Source organism: Dermacentor variabilis, chromosome 10 (assembly GCF_050947875.1).
Source record: "Dermacentor variabilis isolate Ectoservices chromosome 10, ASM5094787v1, whole genome shotgun sequence".
NCBI classification, from domain to species: Eukaryota; Metazoa; Arthropoda; class Arachnida; order Ixodida; family Ixodidae; genus Dermacentor; species Dermacentor variabilis.
In genome coordinates this window covers 14365931-14388610 of record NC_134577.1, presented here as the reverse complement: position 1 = coordinate 14388610, position 22680 = coordinate 14365931, and the positions used below count along the sequence as shown (strand labels likewise).

The 22680-nt window shown below is 50.9% G+C and overlaps 1 protein-coding gene across 3 annotated transcripts in view; it reads left to right on the top strand.

The window, feature by feature from the left end:
• LOC142559972 (uncharacterized) overlaps positions 1-22680 on the top strand; it is a 170465-nt gene that overhangs the window by 78806 nt on the left and 68979 nt on the right. The gene's annotated exons all lie outside the window — the stretch shown is intronic.

The following is a 22680-nucleotide window of genomic DNA, read 5'->3' as shown; positions in this document are numbered from 1 at the left end:
GAGATTCCGCAGAAGTCCTTTGGATGCGAAGGATTGTCTAAGGTCGCTTTTTGAAGCGTTACGAGACCTGACGCCCAGGTGCGTACGGTCGTAATATGCATAATGTACTAGATGACGACGTCTGCGTCTGAGGCCGCTTGTATTACTGGGACGCGTTATCATATAAATTTTTCCTTTTGATGTTTCTTTTTTTACTTTTGTAAAAAAAAAAACTACCATGCACTACCTAGGTTGCAATAAGTTGTTATTGGTCATTTCTCGACGTATTCCACAACCTTTGCATTGGCACCTTATTGAATAATCAAGGTAATAAATGCTAGCTCACTATAGTTAAATATAAGGAGCTTATTTATAATTAAAGTTAGAAAAATTCGACTAGCATTAACAAGAGCCTATCGACATGGGTGGATGCTGTTCGCCGAAAGTCCTCGATTGTTGCTTTCTTTTCTTTTTGGGGGGGGGGGTCCCTATTTTGTTGCCACATAGGGCATGTAACTTAACGGTGGTTTCTGAGAAACCCGCCCGAATTTCCTTCGTCTCTTCATACTACACTCGGCTGGATGACAATTTCTCCCTGTCGTGAATTTTGCTCGCTTTACGGGTTTCCGCAGTGATTTGGCGTAACCTAAGAATGTTCTGCAAAGTCAAGTAAAGAACGCCTTTTCTTCATCTGCCTGTATTTCACTTATATTGGCTTGTACCAAGCTGCTCCAAGACGCACAATTCAAACTTCAAAGCTGCACCAAAGTGACAGATTTGCTGCTTTCAGAACCCCAAAACTTCCTTGGCCGCTTCCACGCTTGTGCTATAGTATTACACTTAGCTTCTTACAGGGACAGGCAACCGTGCGGAATGTGTCTTGAGATATTAGCCCCGATGGAAAGACTGTCTCTGACTCACTGTGATATTAAACAAGGAATCATATTTTTTTAATCCGCACTGCAACTCTTGCTGATGGCGATTTATTGACGTCCGCTTTGAAACGGGGCGGTGACAAACAATCACCTAGCCTGCTTGCGTTAATCAGGTGCCCAAAATGTAGGTGACGACATTCTGCGGCGAAACGTGTCAGGTGGCCTTGAAAACAAAGCCCATTTCTGAATAAACGTGCGCCTCAGATGGTTTCAAGTGCTATATCTACGCAGTCGCAAAAGTCTATTTCCTGTTGTTGCAAACTATCTCTATTAATATCTGTATTTGTAATCTGCATAATTGGCGGAGCGCCGCCGTCTCGGAAGTGCAAAACGAGCCACCGTACTGCTGCACCGCAACGACGTACGTGCCAGCCGAGTTTTCGGGGTGATCACAGCGTGCGCCGCCGCCCGCCTCAGTCCATTGGTCGGACACATAGGTAGCGACGGTTGCCTCCGAGACGAGTAACAGAAACAGATCTCGAAGGCTTCGGCGTCAGATCTGTCACGTTTTATTCTGTAGACGGTAGGAAATTTTGCAAAATAGAAAAGCCCCCGTGGGATTTCACAGGCAAGCTAAGGCTCTCTAACAGACGAGATAAATCTCTCTAAACAGGCAAGCTAAAGCTCTCTAATGCCCGAACAGGCAAGCGAAAACCCTCCGACACTGTCGAGCCCGTGGCGTATACGACAATGGCCGCGCTGACACCGAATCCTTCAGTGACGTCGAACGCGCATCGACAAATTCAGCTGCGACAGCGTCCAGACGGCGTCTGGAACGACACGATGACCGCTGGCATTAATGAATCACTGCCACGAACACACGCGCGGTCAAGTTTCCGAATGAGCAACCGAGCGCGTAGGACGCGGTCGGCCAAGTCTCGCCGATCTGGCGCGCGCGCATTCACGGCGCCGTGGGTGAGTCGGCAACGACGCGTGAAGTCGTCGCGTTTTCGTCGTGCGTAAGATACCGCCTGGTCTGCCGTTTTGATTTGACGAAGTAGGTGGGGGGATGATTCGATGATTGTTTCGGTCGATTGAGCGCATTTAAAGGACTCCTGGGAATGCCATCACGTGGGGCGCCCATTTTTAGGTTTTACGGAATGAAAAAGAAAAGAAAAATCACTCGTGGCAGATGGCACAATTCCATTCGCGAGCTGGACTATTCAAAGGGGTGGACATTGCTTGCACGAGAAACCGTAACACATAGTCCACCAATCGACGAAAATTCACTAATTAACTTCTGAATAATTACTTTATGGCACATTGCAATTTAAGAATTGCACCCGATTAGTTTGCAAGGCATGTCCACTAGGAACAAATTCTGATGATGCCACCGACAATGTCCTTAGCGCCGCGGCAGCCCGTCTCTATCGGGGGACGTTATTCTAGGACTTAAGTGGTCCAAATTGTTTACTATGTGATTTACATCTTTCCTCATCATCGACACCCATCGTGAGCCTTTTTCCTCTTTTTCATTCCCACTTCCCCTTCTCCCAGCGCAGAGTAGCTGGCTAGAGCAATGTGCCTCACTCAGGCCGACCTCACTGTATTTCCTATCATTAAACCTTTCTCTCTTCTGATGATGGCGGTTCAAAATGCACTGTTCCTTTACTTTTTCAACAAAACGATCATTTGTGCGTGGAGACAGAAAAGTAACTGAAGCGCCCGCGTATTTCGTCGCACACTTTGGCAAAGAATATGGAAGAGGAGGAGGAAAAAACTTTACTCTGATCCTGTACGAGAGAGAGAGAGAGAGAGAGAGAGAGAGAGAGAGAGAGAAGGATGCATAGAAAGGCAGGCAGGTTAACCAGAGGCAGTTCCGGTTGTCTACCCTGCACGGAGGGAAGGGTGAAGGTGGATAAAAAGATAAAGGGAGTGGAAGGGAGAGATAGGAAGAAATAGAGACGAGCACGTGTCCAGACCGCGTACACTAGATAGCGGTGGGGGGCGGCGTTCTTACAGTCTATCGTGAAGCCCCGCAGAAACCTTAACAGGTCCTGTACAAGGTGTTGCCACCTGCCTGGCTAGTCCCATGTGGGGCCGGGAGATGAAGCCTCCTAGCCCTATCACGGGCGTACTGGACAGCCAGGACTTGAGGTATATGATGGGGGGTTCTGATCATTCCTAAATATCGATTCTGGGAAATGCCAGGGCCAAGCAACCCACACTCCCAGAGCATATATTCAAGCGTGCATATCTCCTTTTTGCATGCTTTGCATATCATATTCATGTCTGCAATGTCATACCATTCCTTTATTTGTACGGGTGAATAATAAGACTATGTTTGTAATTGCCTAAGTGTAACTGCTTGTGCTTTGTTTAGCCTATAGTGAGGGCGCGGAAACTCCCTCCTTCCCATGTAGTAATGTTTTGTAAGTACATTTTATGTAATGAGCGAATCTATCTGTAGGTTCTCCAATCCAGCAGAATCAAAACCATATGTAAAAGCGGCCCGGTCTGTAAGTTCGCGGGCTACGCTGTTGGCCGATTCGTTTGGATTGACAGGATTGTTATCAAGTGAACCAAGGTGCGCCAGGAACCAATAAATGTAACGTGTAACATTTGTTTGTCTTATGTTATAAATTCTGGCAGCCTGTGGGACAATCTTTCCCCTATTGAAAGCCCTAATAGCTGTTTTCGAGTCACTATATATTTCTGTGTATCTATCGTCTGTTAGGGCCAATGCAACGGCAACTTGTTCAGCGAATTCAGGTTTGCTAGTGTAGACCGTGGCGCAGTTGGTGCATTTGCCCTGGTGATCCACTGCCGCCGCCGCGAACTTAGTTCGATCCTTGTAGTCAGCCGAATCAACAAAGCAGGCTCCGTTGCCCCTTTTGTCCATTTTCTTGATTAACGCCCTGGCTCGTGCAACTCTCCTGTTGATGCTGTGTTCTGGGTGCATATTCCTAGGTAGCGGTGCGACAATTATGTTGTCTGCGAATTCTTGATGAACATTAGTGTAACTGTGCTGGATCCGTAATGGGGTTGATCATGATCTTGTCCAGCATTGATCTTCACGAAACTGGCGCAATCCTGAAAAGTCATTCTATGTGGACACGCCTTGCAAACTCACCGGCTACAATTCGTAAATTGCAATAGGTGCCGCAAGGTAATTCATTAAGCAGCTGGTTCGTGAGTGTCCATCAATTAGTTGAATACGTGCTTTGACTTCTCGTGCAGGTAATGCCCGCCTCTTTGAGTATTCCAGCCCACTGCACATAGTCCTATCGGCCACGGGCGATGTTTAAAAATTATATGAAACCTAAAAATGATCTGTACTACGGACCACAGCAACAATGGCCACTTAGCGCAAATCGACAAAAATCGGTCCAGATTTCCGGATTCCCCGCTGCGGCGTGCCTCGTAATCAGATATTGGTTTGGGCACGTAAAATCCAATAATCTAATTACTTAATTTTAAGGTGAGCGCTAACTCTCGACTGTTTATTGTGCAGACAAGTACATGGAATTTATACGCAAAAGATCCTTCGAACTGCGCATAGTAAACGCGCATGATCACCTGTTATTTAATTACGAGCCAAAACAGAAGCATTAGGTCGTATGATTATGTGTCCGGGGAATTGAAATCACACGTTAAATCGAATATTTCGTAAAAATGGGTTTCGTTAAATTGAGGCTCGACCGTACTGACCGTGTTGGGTGAATTTGCGTGCTCTGACATTCGGGGTTGTTCGAGAGTAATAAGACGGCTCTCGTGTAGGGACATGCGAATACTTACGATTGCGCTGTGTTGTTCTCGCGTGAAGGGCTCGTGAATACTCGCAATTCCTGCCTTCTGCATTGTCGTATTACTACCTGCGTTTGCATAAACACGATAAAGTCGGCTCGAGTTGGCTTGTCGGCTCGGAAACCGGTCGTTCGGCATGTGTAAATGCCAGTGGGTCAGATCGAGCCGTACGGTAAGAGCGTAATCAGGCTTGCCGGGATGGATGGATAGAGGTACGGTATGATAGTGCTACGCTAGGTACATTTAGCATATCCGTCAACTTCTGTGTTAACGGAAACGTGGACGACAGATGATGATTAATTCGCATGACATTTGAAACGGGGTGGCGACATTCACCTAGGCTGCTTGCGCTAATCGGGTATGCTGTACATGCTTTTCATTCTAACATTGTTGTGTTCTCATTCGTCAAATTCAAGCAGACACCGTCGTCGGGATGCAGGGGTAGAACTAATTGAACGCTGGGGCACACATTTTCCGGCGGCAAGCGGGGTGGCCGCAACGGAAACGCCTGCGCCGCTCTTTCTCCTTTCCAAAGTTCAGACGCGGGCAGGCCAGACACTGGCTAGTGTGTCCCTCCGTAGCGCATCCCTGCGGCGGTGATGAGCTGAGGGGCTCGCTAGAGCGGGGCGGTCTCGCGCCGCCACGCGCTGTTTTATTATTATTTTTTTTCGCGGAAAAAGGCGATTTCTTCGCGCGAGGTGCCGGAGGGGCGGCGGAAAAAGGCAGTGCCGGCGCCCTCCTGTCCTGCTCCGCCGGCGGCGTGGTTCGCATCGCCCCTGCGGGAATCCCGCCTTCCACAAAACGGCGTCCTTCGACCCCGCCAGCTTTCTCGGCGGTGCTCGGTTTATTTATTTCTTTATGTATTTTTCGCTGCCTTCGGCGGATGCTTGTGTCTTTATTTTTTTTTATCTTTTTTTTTTTCGAAACGATCGCAGTCACTGCTCACGTGTTGTGCACCGCACGGTCGTCGATACGTGTGACAGCTGCATAGAGTTTCCTACGAAATCCACCAGGGGGATCCCTGGCGCTGCGATCGTTCTCTTGCGATGCGAATGATGGGGTGCGATCTTATAACGGTTCCACAAATGAACCGTTCACGTGATTGGTCAGGGTGACGCTTTTGCTGACGGAAGCCTGATTCTGACCAATCGCGCGGGCTCTTCTAATCTTCGTGCTTGTGGCTTCAAACCAGGGCTGGATCCAGAGCAGCCACGAGTCGGAGGCCCTCATCAATGCGCATCGAAAATGGGACGGGGGATCGGGCCCTTCTCCAGATCCGTCAGTGCTTCGAACGTTCTTGTATCGCTATTTACTACGTTTATTCTTCTAAATTTCCAAGCACTCGTAGTTTCCTAAGCGCAGAAAGTCAAATTGACTGCGCACATTCGAATGGTTGTGTTTATAACGCAATATTTTGTGGAAAATTGTCAATTTGGAAAGTCGCAAAGCTGTTTGGAGCCAGAAGGACGAGGTTTTGGTAAATCCATAAACTCCCCATCATTCCAGTGTTGACTGAACCGCCCTGCTTGCAGCTTTGTAGACGCTAGCGCAGGTGTTCCCTCTAGTGATTCTCGCATGACAGACTGTGGCGTGAGGTATTGGCACGCTCATACTCTCTCGTGTGTGGAGGTGCATGCCAAGTGAAGCGTGAAGGTCAGCGCGCGGATCACTATTCCGCCGTGTGATCTCTCGCCGCTCCCGGGGCTTTCCTGACTTGCGGATTTCGCGACATACAATGCCGACCTTTTTCAGTCGGTTTACTGCGGGCGAACGCGGAGTTTAGTGTCATCTAAAAAATAATACTGCGATGAAGTGGCACTTTGTGGGAATGTATAAGGTGGCGTCTCGCTTACCTACCTCGTGTTTGCGCGTGTTGACATTTAGGGTTGGCCTTACGAACTGTTGAACTGGCACTAGAATTTGGAAACCAGTTTAGCGGGTGAGGCGCCCCCTAAGCGGCACGCAGCGCAGTGCTGCCGGTCGACGATGTCGCTCACTTTATGCACCGAAATAGCGTCACTTCGTTTCGTCACTCCCTCTCGCAATCGCTTCGTTTCCTCACTGACTTCCTTTGACCGGTTATCTCCGGCTGTTTCCTCAAATCATTCACTCTGCATTTCGCACTGATTACCTCACTCGCAGTAATGACATGAATCGCTGGCTCACATGCTCTAATCACTCACTCGATAATTCGCTCAGTCATTCACCCCTCTTCACCTGAAACGTTTGATCATTCCCTCACTGGCACAGTGACACCTGACTGAATCGCTTAAGTGCTGGCGCATTCAGCTCGCTCATTTGTACCAATAATTCCTTCAAACGCACATGTACGGGCTCTACTCTAGCGCCACCGCATTCGTTGACTCATTGATGGCGCCTCCTCCAGCACCGGCACCATTCCACGGCGCTCCGTATCATCGCTATCCACTTGTGTGAATGGACCCTCGGCGAGATCGTTTCCCCCCCGGGGGCAGGCTTTACGCGACAGGGGGGCGACAATCGGACACCAAGTGTGAAGCGAAGTGGGCGGCGGCAGTGACCTCCTCGCCGCTCGCGACAGCGGGAAGTTGCGCAATAAAACGCAGGTATTTCGGAAATGGAACGAAAGAAAAAGGGCGAAGAGGAAGTCCCTCTGGATAGTGTTGTCGCAAAAGTCGCGCATTCGCCCTTGGATGGGGGAGCACCGTTGCCTGTGCGTGTGTGCACGATGTGTTGTTCTCTCTCCCTGGAGCTGTTTTGTTGCCGACCAACCCCCCCCCCCCCCCTTCCAGCACCGCGAGGTCGCCGTTCCGGTTCGCGACCGATTAGGTGACCGCATTTCGACGCGGCCGCGGAGATGTGAAACGCGGCGCCGGCCCTGCTTTGTCGGATCTATCTAACGTGGAGGAGGGACCTCTTTTTCTCCGCGGCAGTCGGCATGTGTCGGCCGTCTCTCAGCCTCCGCGCGACGATTCGTTCCCATGGGGGGGTTGTAGCGCGCGTTCTAATTTATGCGAGGTTGCGGAACATCTGCATACGCTCGAGATATGGCGTCATTGGTTCGAGCGAGCGTTGCTTAAACGGAATGTGCCTGGTCATCCGAGCGATGTGGCGTGGTTGGGCGGCCCTAGAAAACTTCCGCTCGTGTATCTTTGGCAGCCGACATTGTCGGCAAGAAAGAGGCTTGACCTGTATTCAATTCAAGGATATGCGTGTCTTTTACCCTTTACACAGGAGACGCAAACGCGCATCGAGTTCCTGTACGCTACGTTTCTTTTAGTGTTTTACGGCAGGTTTGACAAGTCGTGCTTTGGGTAGAGTATGCTTACAAGATTTGGCGAAATTCTACATCCGCGGCACCGGGTTTCACGACCTGTAGTAATTCACCTTCTGGTATCCGATCACTTTATAGCGTAGCGATACCGCTGTCCAGCTGTGCCCGCTTATTAGGATTACCGAGCCCTGGACGCTAGGTTTTCTCTTGAACGCGACCACCGGATTTCAGCCCGGCGAGCCGACGCGACCCGACTTTATCGGGTTCACGTAAACGTAGCTATAGACAGGTACGAGCACAGTACGTGTGTGTGTTGTATGTCTCGCTACGTTCACACGAAAGCGCTGTAATGCCCACTTTGTGATATGTGCTTACGTTAATAAGTAAATGAAAAAAAAAGGGGATTAAATTATGCCGACTCGACTTGTCGAATAGAACGCGTTGTCGTCGGCTTCGTGTGAATTTGCCAACAGATTGGGACGAGCGAGCGTCGAGGCCAGTTTGGTCAACCTCTAGGGTACCTCTGTGCGCACCTCCTTCCCCGGAGCGGCGGGGGAGGAGGGCATTGAGGCACCCTGGGTCAGCCCTCCTGCAGAGGGTTGCTCGGGCTGAGTCAGGTCGACTTCTCGCGTCGACCCGCTCGCGTCGAGTTCGTGTCATCGAAGCCTGCGTATTCACGTGTCGTGCTGAATTGTACTGCGCACTCCTTTACTAAAGGCATCAACTGGCTACTCAAAAGGTTCCGCGCATGGCGGGCCTCTTTGACGCCCCAATCTTCGCGCTCCATCGCCGGTCGGCCCGCGATGCAATCCTTCCGGAATGCCCGCCATTCCGGAGTTGCAACACGTCGTCGTCGGTCGGGCGCCCCCTGGGGAGATCGAATGGAGTTGCACCCTCCCCCATTTGCTCGTTTTCGTATTCGTGGAGAGGCGCACCGTCGTGGTGCGGCGGACCCAATGCCGTAACACTTCGCTGCCTCACCCCCCTCCCTCAGCTTCCCTTTCCATGCTTCTTCTGTGGCTGTGGTCGGTCTAGCTAAATGGGTGCAGGGGACGCGAAGGCCGGGCTAAACGGGCGGCACATTGTGCTTACTGCCAACATTTGAAACCCGCAGTAGGTACTCAGCCATCACCAAGTCAGTCGCGACGCTGCCGGTTGCGCAACGGTGGTCAACGCACGAGTGATAACGCATACACACAGAAATAAAATTGTAGGTTAGCGTGATCAAGCTTTGGAGGACGCAACCCGCCGGACTTACAAAAAACATCCGAAAAAGAACAAAGGATAAACGAACTAGAAAGTCACCGTAGGCAAGATGTCGGGATTCTGAATCAACGAGAACGACCGGAGCTGAGTATTAGTTACGGACATACGCGCTCGTCAAAGCTCCCCCACGAGGAGCCAGTGCAGTTTGCCCGTTTTCGATAGCACATGACGACGTATCTGCGAACGTGTCTGCGATGCAGACGTCCGTGCGCCCCAGGTCTCGTGATTGGCCGATGCGATCTCGTTCTTTCGTGACGCTGCAGCAATTTAGCAAGGCGTAGCGCAGCGGGTGCAGCGCCACAAACGAGCCCCCCCCCCCCCCCCCCCCATGTCTTATCCCCTTCCGTCACCTCGCTGCGTCGCGGGTCTTGTGGCATCGGAGGCGGAACGGATGAGAAAAAAGAATCGAAGGTGGGGGAGAGAGAGATGGTTGAGCCTCGCGGAATTCGGACTCCGGTGCCAAGAGCGTCGTCGTTCGGCTCCCTCCATCTATTTGTGGGAGCTTGCCGTGTGCCGCAGACGTCACCACCGGCATCCCCGCCCCTCCCCGCCGCTTATCCCTTGCCGCCCGTGTTCCGTGCAGTGTTCTCGAAGGCACAGCGTTTCGTGCAAAAAATTACTACAGCGAACTTCTGGCGCTTGTGTCTACGGAAGCCGCAAGTGTGGCGTTTCAGCCAGGTTGGGAATGATGGATAGTGTACGTGGACTAGCCCGAACTTCGTTTTTCCGGCTTCGAACGACTTTGAGACTTCAGAAAAAGGGGATATCTGAAACATGGCTGCCGTGACGTGCTTTCGCCTCTTATCAATCACTTCTGGCGCCTGCTGTACGCAAAAAGCGTGGCCTTCGAGGTCAGTTTCTGTTGCACTTCGGCTTCAACCGAAGGGAGCCGTCGCTGCTGGCTACGATTTAGACACCACCTAATTGATCATTTTCATCATAACGTTCCGATAAAGTGCAACAGTTTGCAATAGTTATGCATGTGCGCAGAAACTTGTTGCCTTCAAGCATTTAGAAAAAAAAAGCATGGTGTGTAGTGATAATTAACTCCACAACCGGAAAGAATAGACAAGTCAATAATTTCCGTGGTAGCTGACCGATCGCGGCTTCAGGTTCCTCTAATTTTTTGGAACAAATTACTGCAGAAGTTACGCGAGAAACGTTTAAGGTGGTCACCATAAAGAATGCGCGGCTGGAAGCAGTGCCTGCCAGGATTCGAAAGCAGCAAATTCAGCTGCTCACGCATTGCTATCCAGTGACTATTTGATCGCGGTGCGTCAGTAGCTGTAATTTTCTACTTCCGACGATGGTACTCTGGCCACGGCGATTTACATGGCGACGTGGTGAAACATCTCGTCCTGTAATGAAGTACCTTCATTGTGACGCGCAAAGCCGATCCGGAGTCCTGTGTTATTGAAACCATGGCGTAATTAACTTCGGGTCGTAAATAAGCCGCCCCCTTTGTTCAGCTGGCAGGAAAGCTTTAAATGCGCGTTTTGGAAGCCGTCTTGCGCTTCTATCCTGCGGAGCAGACGGCGCGTGCGATGGCGCGCTACATGCACGCCGCGCAGGAACAGTGTACTGTGCATCTGCCCGTTCTCTCTGTTCATTGGCTGTCGCGAGCTCCACCTTGCACAACGCTGCACCGATTTAGTGGGACCTCGTCCCTTCTCCTCCTCCATTGTGGGGTGTCCTCCTTTCCCCACCCTCGTTGTGTGTTGCCGGTTCGGTGTTTCGGCAGACCCCGGCGTTTTATTTCGAGAGGATAGGCCCCTCGGCGCCGGCAACACGCGCGCACGCGTTCGCTGCCTTTCGCCTTTCGAGTCAAAACCAAAAAAAAAAAAGAACAAAAAAACAAAAAAAAACAAAGAAGCCGTAGAATAATTTTAAAAAATGAACAGGTGCGTTTGTTGCTTCCTTAGTGTTCGAGTCCCAGCGCTGCCGCCTAGCGGCTGCGGCGTTCCGCTGCTGAGGAGGAGGTCGCGCGTTCGATTCCACATGAATGATACGTCGAGGGAAAGAGCTAAACCTATGGGGAACCAGCGCTGTCCGAAAGGAGCGGCGGGGCTTTGTGCATACAAAGGAAATATGACGATGTAATCGGCACAGTTTTGGCATTCATCAGTAGAAGAACGGCACGTTTAAACGTTTAAAAAACGGCGCTACCGACACAGGACGCAGAAAAGAGAATGGGGCACATACGGCGCTGACCTACAACTGCTATTCATCAGGGGCGGTATTCTGTAAGCGTCCACCTAGTGGACTGTCCATTTCGGCCGCTGCTGATTGGATGCAGCTGTACGAGGGAGGAGGAGACGAGCTGCCCTAGCCAATCAGCAGCGGCCGAAATGGACAGTCCACTAAGTGGACTCTTACAGAATGCCACCCCAGGCCTGCAAAAGCCACATTGGGCTTTACTGGCAGAGCCTGATAGGCAACGGATAGAAAAATGGACTTGCGTATATATCCGCGTGTATACAACTGTGCGCACATGTACATATATATACACATATACATATATTTACTACGAAATTTATAAATTGCATCCACCTCACAATCGCACCAAATCTGCAAAGCCAACAGGTTTCTCAGAAAGGAAGTTTCGCAGTTGAAGAAAATATTCGTATTATTGCATGGTCCGGGGATCGAAACCGGGGCCAACGCCTTTCCGAGGCGGTCGCTCTGCCTAACCGGGTGGCTAGCAGACCGCAGCGCGAGGGCGAATTAGCCGACAGCTTGAAGCACTTGGATTCTCGAGTCTGCTTCGATCAACTCAGAGCCGTGACTCGAGAGTGGCTAACTTCGGGTGCATGTACCTAGATGACGTGTGTTTCCCCACTGCTTGCGCCACAAACAAGTGCGCGCGATGGCTGGACAGAGGGAGAGTGACGTCGTTGAGGACGTATCCGTGTTACGTACACTTCGCTTACTCTTCGATGATGTAAGAGAGTAACATATTTAAATGGTGGCTCGAGGTATATTTGCTACCTGCGGATCACTAGAAGATTCACGTGTGTGAGCCATACGAATTAACTCGCGAGTTGCTTCGTGCGATCTTGTTATCATCATCATCATAATCATAATGTCAACGGCATGGTTATCAAGGGGCTCGGGCGTCGGCCTTCCCAGATGACGTCACAGTAGGAGGGCGCGTCGACTATCCGTTATCTAAGCTGCGCTGTTGTTCCACGTCGCCGCCTTTGAAACAAGTTCTGTTAGTGTGCGTTGCGTAAGTGCCCGCCTTCTTCTTTCACCCCCGCGTTACGGAAGAGGAAAGCTCCGCGGGAGTGGCGGAAAAGAATCGCGCGGTGGGCGAGCGCCTCCGCATCGCTTGCTCCCGTTACCGCCGGCCGTTGCTGCGCGACGGCGTTCATTCTGGAAATATGCTGCTCGGCCTACGACGAGGGCGCTTATGCGAGCGCGTGCGCGACGTCGTCTTCTTCCCCCATCTCGGCCCCCTAAATATAGCGCCAACGGCAGCGAGAAAGACCCGGCAACCAGCGGAGCGGGCTATGTAGCGCAGCGCCGGTAACGCCGAAGGGGCTGAAGCAACAACGGCCTCGCCGGAGGTCGAACGGTCGCCGTTCGGCCATGCCTCACCTATTTAGTCCCTGATACGACTTTCCGTAAAGCTCACCTTTGTCTCGCTAAATCGCCGCAGCGTCGCGAAAGGACGAGATCGCGCGCGCCGGCCAATTACGAGGCCGGGTTGCGAGGACTGCGTTTGCGACGTAGACACGTTTGCAGCTACGATATCGTCTGCCATAGAAAAGAGTTGAACAGACGACACTGGAACACGGGCAAAGTCGCCTTTGTAGAACTTTCCGGATATGTCTTCTTTTCGTTTTTTTTTCTTGTTTCCGTCGTTGTTGTAAGTGGCTGTTTATTAATCAACTATGTAAGGAATAAGAAGGACGGATTGTTGATGGCCATACTGTAGCTGTCTTGCTCGGCTGGCATTTGAACGGTGGGTGGAAGAGCGGGAGGGGTTATGGGGTTCCAGGACAAATTTCTGTGCCCGGCTGCACAGAACAGTTGGGCAAAGACGAATTACCTAAATGTTTTACGGTGTCGGCGCTGAGCATGAGCTCCACTAGAAGTGCGTAAACAATCCTCTACTTTACAGTACACCCTGGGGCCCTGTCGTGTAAGGACTCTTTTCCACGGATTCTATTCGTTTCTTGTCACCCGTCGCAACGAGTGACCAGTCGTAATTCGTACAGGCGTGACGTCCTGACAAAGGACCAGATGAATGGAAGAATTGAATTCTGGGGTTTTCTGGAATTGAATTGGGGTTTACGGGCCAAAACCACGATTTGATTATGAGACAAGCCGTTGTCGGGAACTCCGGATTAATTTTGACCACCAGGGGATCTTTAACGTGTCCCCAATGTACGGGACCACGGGCGTTTTCGCATTTCGCTCCCATTAAAATGCGGTCGCCGCCGCCGGGATTTGATCCCGCAATCTCGTGCTTAGTTGCACAACACCATAGCCACTAAACCACTCCGGCGGGTAAAGCATGGAAGACGAAAAGAATGGTTGCATAACACGGCCCCTGCAATTGACATACCGAGCTTCGGGCTGCGAACACCGCAGTGTATTGCCGTGCCAGGCCTGAAACGTGGAATTCGCGAAAGCATGAAGCAGCTCGCGTATGAAAGACCGCACCTTTTCACCGCCGGACATAGCGCGTGAATTTCTCTCTTTCTTACTTGTTGGCCCTGGACTTTGGCCATTTTTCAAGGGCTGACCGAGCCGGCAACTTCTGGCGCTGTCGCTCAGTCTCGCGACAACGGTGGTCAAGGGCGCGCGCAGGCAGAAAATAGCCCCGCGATGTTTGATCTGATACTGTTATCTGCTGACGTCGACGCTGTTTTCTGCACCACCTGCGCGCGGACGCCCGCTACCTTAAATGCAGTCTTATAACCCACAGAGACACACTCTCATGCCGGGATAGGATAGCGATTCTACTATAGAGCTTTTCCTTTTCGCGTTTCGTCAATGAATTTATTAAAGTTTCCCATTAATATATACTCGCGAGTACGGCATACCCTATGCGGCCGTTGCCAAGGAACACCTTCTTGACCAATGAATCTTAAATCTGTGTTTTCAGAGCACTATTGTAAAGACAAAATGTGTCCCTGTCGAGATGACGCGGTGTTAATTCTCAGCGAGACACGTACGTTCTGGACAGTTATTCCAGCTCGATATGTGGACACATACGGCTTCCGCGCGAGCTGTACGCTAAAGCGATTTCATAAAAGCAGATATTTGCTGAAAACTTAGAAAGACCCATGACACTGTGGAGCCGTGGGACAATGCCATGATCGAATTTGGACCCCTCATGGCAGAGGTGCTGCAACAGATCCGCGTGTAGCGATCAGCCTTGGTCGAACAAGGGATGTCGCCAAAGCCCACTTTGCCACATGGGCACTTGTCTTCATCGCGGCCTAAAGTCCCGTTGTCGAAACATTGGCTCCAATCTGATAAATATCCTGCGATTCCCAGCCCTTTTTGGCTTTACACATGTTTGCTTGTCAATTTCGAATGCGGTCGCTCCGAGTTTCAGTGTTCCCTCCTTACGTCACTTTTTGGTGCTTTGCTACTACGCGAAATTAGCTTAGGTCGGTGCTTTGCAAGTTTTCGTAATCTGCGACCTGCCAACTTCGTAGCATGTGGCAGCAAGTGTTCATATGTTCACTCGTCGTGCAGAGACTGCGCGTTCGCCAGCTTGTTTTTTTTTTCTTTTTGCCGCTTTCATTCCCTGTCCATTTACGATGAATACGAACTTTGATAAAGTGGGCTCCAATCCACGCTGTGAAGGCGGTTTGCCAGCGAAGCTGTGGTATCGCCTGATCCGATAGACCAATGGGACGTAGCCTTGAACGATTGAGCAGTGTGCTACATGATTGACAGCAGGACAAATGAGCATGACGCCGCTGTGCATGTTGACGTTGCTGTTTCTTTCATCATCGTGTTCACGCTGCTCTTCGGGAGTCCTGACTATGCGTGGCCTTCCCAAAGCGCTATCACAACAGAAATGAAATCAGTTGCTAGGCGGACTCTCCTTTAGATATGAAGGTGTAGTGACGTCACTCCTTGCTTCTTATGCTATAGTTGCTGCTTCCCGGCAACAACAGCTTACGTAACCGTAATTTTTATCGGGAAACGCATTCGGCGAACGTGTTGTTCGAGCGCTGTTTATCATCTATCATATGTTTTTGACACTTGTTTTGTGCTTTTTTTATTGAAACGAATACTGGGTGTGTTTTGCATGCCTAATTCCAATGTAAATATGTAATTTTCACTTCAATTTCGTGGAAGGTTTTTCTGTCGACTGTTGTGTCGACGGAGACGAAGTAATCTCGGGATCCGAGTCATGTAGTTCATCTGCGCTCTGAAATGCACGTATACCGCTCCTACAGACAGAACAAAAGCAATAAACCATACCCACGTGCATCTTCTGGATTCAGCGTTTCTTGGCTTTGTACAGTATATTGGTTATTGGAGTCGTAGAAAAACCTACTTCTGCACTCTGCGCGTGCCTGCGTATGGACGGAGAGGGTGCTGTCAAAAGATGCTAGTGTAAGCAAACGATTCTGTGCCAGGCGCGATCGGGGAAGTCAAAAGACTAGCTGCGTTTGCGTGCCCGTGCCGTGTCAACGTTTTCTGTAGACGAGTAAGAGGATTTTGCGGGAGAGGAAAAAAAATAAATATATATGTATATATGGATCGGATGATCCTATTTGGCGGTGGTATAGACTCGTTGCCACCCGCAAGCTTCCGTGTCTATTTATAAGCCTTTTTCTTTTTTCTCCTTGCTCGTGTGCGTTGGCGCGGCGATCAAGTTGTCTGCTTTTCAAATTTGTCGTCTGCGTTTTTTGATCCTGTCGCTGCATGGTACTGAAAATGGTGGATTGTGGTGCTGCGTCGGGGGGTCGCGTATTTTGTTGATGGGATTGACATGCGCTAATGATAGTGCGGCTTCGCTTTGCAAGGTTTCGCTCTTCGCCACTGTTGCAGACTACGCGAGACGACTAATAACTCCGTTACCAAACCCTCCGCCACCGTATAACTACGGTTACACTCGTAGAACGTATAAGGTTAACACGCGAGTACTTTGTGAAGGGAATAGCGTAGAGGGGCCGCGAGCGGTTAGCGACTTCGTTAGCGGCACCGGAGAGTTTACGCGTCGTAACTTTACCCAACTATCGATCCTGCAGTGCGTCTGGTTCAGCTTTGAGGCAGTAGTGTCGGGCAGGTTGTCATGGCGACGCATTTATTTCCCGCCGCAGAAGGCGAAGGTGTCTATATATATATATATATATATATATATATATATATATATATATATATATATATATATATATTGAGAGAGAGAGAGATAATTAAATACAGGGTGGTTGAATATCATGGATGAATTGACGAAGGCCCCGTGATTCTATTCCCCTCTTTCCCGTCTCATTTGTGCTCGTCCTCCTCATTCGGCGTTGCAAATCTTCATATAGCGGCACCAGAGGATAGTTCTGCAATCATTCAAACGCAGTCGTGCACCGGTGCACCGCTGCGATCTCGGAGGCCACTACTGAATGCCTACGTGCCGCAACTACGAAGGCGCACTTGTGGCGTGCTCCTATAGCGGGCATGATGTATCGAAACTGAAAGGGTACTCGGACACAAAAACGGCGTTCTTCCGAGGTGATAAATCATTGCGCTTGCTACTGTGCAACGGCCGGCGCGGCTTTCTACGCGTAGGGACTGGATATACTTGAGCTGCAGGAGTCACCGATTGATTATCGATGTTAATTAATTGCACTCGCACGCTACTAGAATAAGATGTAGGTCAGTTAAGGCCGGCGGCTTCGGTAAACGCCTGCCGGTTGATTTTCGCACTCCAAACAGGGTAACTGTATAAGTATTCTTATCACCTCAACAGCCGCGCTTTTTGGTTTATGCTAGGTCTGATGAAAGGTAGCACCGATGTTACAGTTTACACGAGTAACAGCAGCGGCAGTGAGTCGTGCTATAAATGATGTAACACCTCTAGCACGCATTCACGCGGGTGATTGCGAAGGTTGCATGACCGAGCGAGACTGGTGACCAAGAAGCGACTAAGGCCAACCGGTGTTCACACCGGCAAGCGCGACTCGCCCGTCACCACGTCGAAAACAGCTGCTCGCACCGCCATCGCCATAATAAGCGCCAGCGTATACCGACCTCCTTCTGCGTCGCTTATTCGTCCAGCAGCTTTACGACTCGGAAACGTTCGCTTTTCGACCAATGCGACAATTTGCGACAAGCTTGGTCGCACGACCTCTGCGACTCGCCGCTCTGGCTCCGGCAAGTAGTGACAACTTTACGCTTGATGAAGAATGTGTAAAACGTGAAAATAACGCACCTTACTTTTTTTAAAAGCTACCGTGCTTAATGCGCAGGCGTGATGTGACGTGTTGTCATCGAGGAAAGCAGACTGTTTGGATCCGACCGCTGGTACGATCTGTTGGGAACTCGGCGCTGACGCCCGTGGTTGTACCTGGGTCGCAAGCCCCAAGGGTAGCGTTGGCCTGGCGGCCTGGGGTACAACTGGAAGCATCCGAAGGTCCCGGCAAAGCATGAGTCGACTGGTAACAACGAAACAACTTGTTTATTTTAACATCGCAAAGAGTTGGCGGTCAGGTTGACCGAAGTAGAGAGACGGGAGAGCACTTTACTCAGCAGAAGAAATCGGAGCCCTCCCTTTTGCGTCCGGGGGCAGCTGTTTTTATACTCTCGCAGTTGAGGGCAAGAAGGAACCCCTCAAAAGACGAGCACGTGAATGTACAATGGGCTAATGGTGACGCACACTGTCGTAGCGATGCCGTAGCACCATGTCGAGCACGATCTCGTAGCACCCTGTCGTGGCGCTGCCGGTCGGACACAATGACTGTAATGAGAGGATGGTCCCTGCTTTGGCATCGCCTGTTTCGGGCACAATGACTGGAACGAGATCCCTGCTTTGGCATCGCCTGTTTCGGGCACAATGACTGGAATGAGATCCCTGCTTTGGCATCGCCTGTTTCGGGCACAATGACTGGAATGCGAGGATGATCCCTAGGCGGTCGCATCGCCGCAGTCGCGCCTGGAAACACCTGGCGATGAGTGTTGCGGCGACGACGATCGGGCCAAAATGTCTGCCGCCCCGCCGCAGTCGCGCCGGCAAAACCACGTGTCGCAGGCGAAACGCAACAGACCGCCCCGCCGGGGGAAGGAGATCCCGATGGACAGGGGACTGCATCCGCTGTCCGGAGGGATGTCGCTCGATGATGCTCATAACCGAAGTCGGGCGTCCCTCGACGTTTCTTGAGCGCAGCGCACAGAGAAGGCCTCGTTCTCTCGTTCAGGTTCGCACGGGACACTGCAAAGTGACTTCGGGAGAGTTCACATTTTTGTTCTCGTTCCCGGCAAGCGTTAGAACTACGCTGAAACTCAACCGCTCAGTCAGCAAGCACGGCACAACCCTCACTAAGCCCTGCCAGGCTCTTTCCCCTTTTTATACCACTGCCTAGTTCCTTGCAGTAGTCTAGCATCACTCAGAACGCGTCCACAAATTGAAAACTTGCACTAGAAAGCATATCATCACTTTGAAACACTAAACAAAAGCAATATGTTAAAAAAAATCCTGCCTCAGGAAAAAAAAACATCAGTAACAAACAATTTTGAGGCTGATTCCTACGTTAGGGGCTTCGACTTAAGCCATCGGCGTTACCGTTGAGACTCCCCTTTTTGTAACGCACCTCAAAGGAATATTGTTGTAAAGCGAGGCTCCAGCGCAGGAGGCGGCCATTTTTGGGAGAGATGGTCTGCAGCCATTGGAGAGGGCAGTGATCCGTCTCAATGATAAACCTCGAGCCGGCTAGATAGCATGACAATTTCTGAACGGCCCACACGAGACATGCACACTCTTTCTCGGTGGCGCTATACGCCTGCTCACGACTGGTCAGCTTACGACTAGCATACAGGACGGGGTGTTCTACTTCTCCATTTTCCCGTTGGCACAGTACAACGCCCATGCCTCGCTCACTAGCATCGCACTGAACAAAGAACCCTTTTGTATAGTCTGGCGATCGTAGCACAGGCTGGCTTGTTAGGGCACTCTTTAGGGCGCTAAAAGCTCTTTCCTTGGTCTCGTCCCAGACGACTGTTTGAGGCTCTGTCTTTCTTAGAGCATCCGTCAGGGGAGCCGCGATATCAGAGTACCTAGGGATGTACCTCTGATAGTAGCCGGCGACACCCAAGAACGACCGAATATCGGTCTTGGTGCGCGGTTGCGGAAAGTCTCGCACAGCGGCCACTTTTATTTCAGAGGGGCGGCGACGACCCTGACCAATCACGTGACCGAGGTAGACAACCTCGGCCTGTGCTATCTGGCACTTAGGAGCCTTGACTGTCAAGCCCGCTTCGCGCAGGCGGGTTAGCACTGCCCGCAAGTGTGCCATATGCTCAGACCAGGATGCGGAGAATATCGCTACGTCGTCTAGATACGGTAAAGCGAATTCTTGCTGTCCCCGCAACACTTTATCCATGAGACTTGAAAAACAGTATGGCGCGTTCTTCAAACCAAAACTCAACACTTTAGGACGGAATGTTCCCATTGGTGAAATGAACGCCGCATACCTACTAGCCTCTTCTGTAAGTGGAACCTGCCAATAACCCCTGACAAGATCTAGGGTGGAAATAAACTGAGCGCTACTAACTTTCTCAAGGCGCTCCTCGATGTTAGGGATCGGATAAATTTGATCCTTAGTGATGGAATTAAGCCTGCGGTAGTCGACGCAAGGACGAGGTTCCTTGCCCGGTACCTCAACTAAAATCAAAGGGGAGGTATAATCACTCTCACCTGCCTCAATAACACCGAGCTGTAGCATTTTCTTTACCTCAGCCTCCATAATATCGCTCTGGCGGGGTGACACCCGATACGCCTTGGATCGTACTGGCTCTGGGGAGGTAAGTTCAATATCATGAGTAAGTACAGAAGTCCTACCAGGCCTCTCAGAGAACAGACCTTGAAACTCTTGTAATAGCTGGTGTAGTTCGGTTTTCTGCTCAGGCGACAGCGGTGCTTTACTGATAAGGTCACTAATGACTTGACCGGTGTCTTCCCTGTTCGTCACTGAGCCTAGTCCCGGAAGCTCGACCGGAAGCTCTTCAGGAACGTTTACCATCATGCACACCACTGCTTCCCTTTGTCTATAAGGTTTGAGCAGATTACAGTGGTAAACTTGCTGTGCTTTCCGCTTTCCTGGCAGACTTACCACGTAGTTAACGTCCGACAGTTTCTGAACAATTCGTGCTGGGCCCTCCCACTGCACGTCTAGTTTGTTGTTTAGCGATGTGCGCAATATCATGACCTCATCGCCAACCTCAAAACGACGGGCCCTGGCTGTCCGATCATAATAAACCTTGGCCCTCTGCTGGGCCTTTGCCATTGCTTCACCTGACAACTCCTGTGCCCTTCTTAAGCGTTCGAGGAGCTTAAGTACGTACTCCACCACGACTGGGTCGTCGCCCCTACCTTCCCATGATTCTCGAAGCATGCGAAGCGGAGATCGAAGCGAGCGACCGTACACCAGTTCAGCTGGCGAAAACCCCGTAGCCGCATGCGGTGCGGTCCTTAAAGCAAACATCACCCCAGGCAGACACAGCTCCCAGTCAGTTTGATGTTCAAAACACAAGGCTCTCAACACGCGCTTCATGACGGAGTGGAGCTTCTCAACGGAATTCGACTGTGGGTGGTACACTGAGCTGTGTAACAGCTTTACCCCACACCTTTCGAGAAAAGTTGTCGTCAAAGCGCTAGTAAACACTGTGCCCTGATCTGATTGGATTTCCGCAGGGAAACCAACTCGCGCAAATATGGACAGTAGTGCATTAACTATCTCAACTGAGCTGAGTTCTTTAAGCGGCACTGCTTCAGGGAACTTTGTCGCTGGGCAGATCACAGTCAAAATGTGTCTGTACCCCGTGGCTGTTACCGGCAGAGGTCCCACAGTATCAATAACGAGCCGTCTAAAAGGCTCCGTAATGATAGGTACCAATTTCAACGGCGCCCTCGATTTGTCCCCTGGTTTGCCCACCCGCTGACAAGTGTCACATGTCCTCACGAAATGGTCTGCGTCCCGAAAACACCCTGGCCAATAGTACTCTTGCAAGAGACGGTCCTTAGTTTTCTTAACTCCTAGGTGTCCGGACCACGAACCTCCGTGTGACAAGCGCAACAGATCCTGACGATAGCATTGAGGCACGATCAGCTGATCGAACTCCACTCCTCGGCGGTCTAGATACTTCCGGTACAGGACTCCACCTCTTTCCACAAAACGCGCAGTTTTCCTGGCGATACCTTCTTTGACATTGCAGCGCACGTTTTCCAGGCTGCCATCCTTTTTTTGCTCGGCTATCAAAGCCGTCCGGCTGACTTTTAGCAACCTATCAAGTCCGTCTGACGTAGGCGCGATGAGCAAATCAGTAGATAGCTCTTCTAACTTTCCCGAATCGGGATTTTCCTCTCCAGTATCTGGCGCCTTTAACGTTACAGACTCAAGTTTATTCAGTTCGGGCGTGCTCGGAATATCAGCTTGCTGCGCCTCTGACCCTTTTTCGTTGTTTGATAACGTCGGCCCCGCAACTACCGCCTTTGCAGCGAGCTCCCGAACCTTCGATCTGGTTAAGGCCTGAACACTAGCTTCACCAAACAAAAGCCCCTTCTCGCGCAGGAGGTGATCGGACCTGTTTGAAAATAGGTACGGGTACTGGGGGGGCAGCATAGATGACACTGCCGCCTCCGTCTCAAGCGCTCCGAAAGGTCCTTCAATAAGCACTTTTGCTACCGGCAGACACACGCTATGAGCTTCCACGGCTTGCTTGATCCATGCGCACTCGCCCGTGAACATATGGGGTTCTACGTAAGACGGGTGAACTACATCCATCGTAGCTGCGGAATCGCGAAGCACTCGGCACTCTTTCCCGTTCACGAGGAGGTCTCGCATGTAAGGCTCGAGAAGCTTCATGTTCTCGTCAGTGCTGCCTATTGAAAAAAACACAACTTTTGGTGTTGTTTCCGGACACTGCGCCGAAAAGTGACCCGGCTTCTGGCACGTATAACACAAGCGCGCTCGCCTCATCTCGAACCGCTTTCTGCGTTTGGCTGCCGCCGTCTCTTTACGTTTGGTCGGACTGCTTTCACTCGCATCCTCACTACGCGTGTCCCCCTTAAATCTCATGGGTGTGAACTTCGGCCTCTCAAACTTCGAGCCAAATTCACCCTTTTGACCGTCCTTAGCTCCGCGAGCCCGACGCGTCACAAATTCCTCGGCTAGCTCAGCGGCTTTAGCCACCGTACAAACGTCTGGCCTATCCAAGACCCAGTATCGCACGTTCTCCGGTAACCGACTATAAAACTGTTCTAGCCCGAAACACTGCAGAACTTTATCGTGGTCACCGAACGCTTTCTCTTCTTTGAGC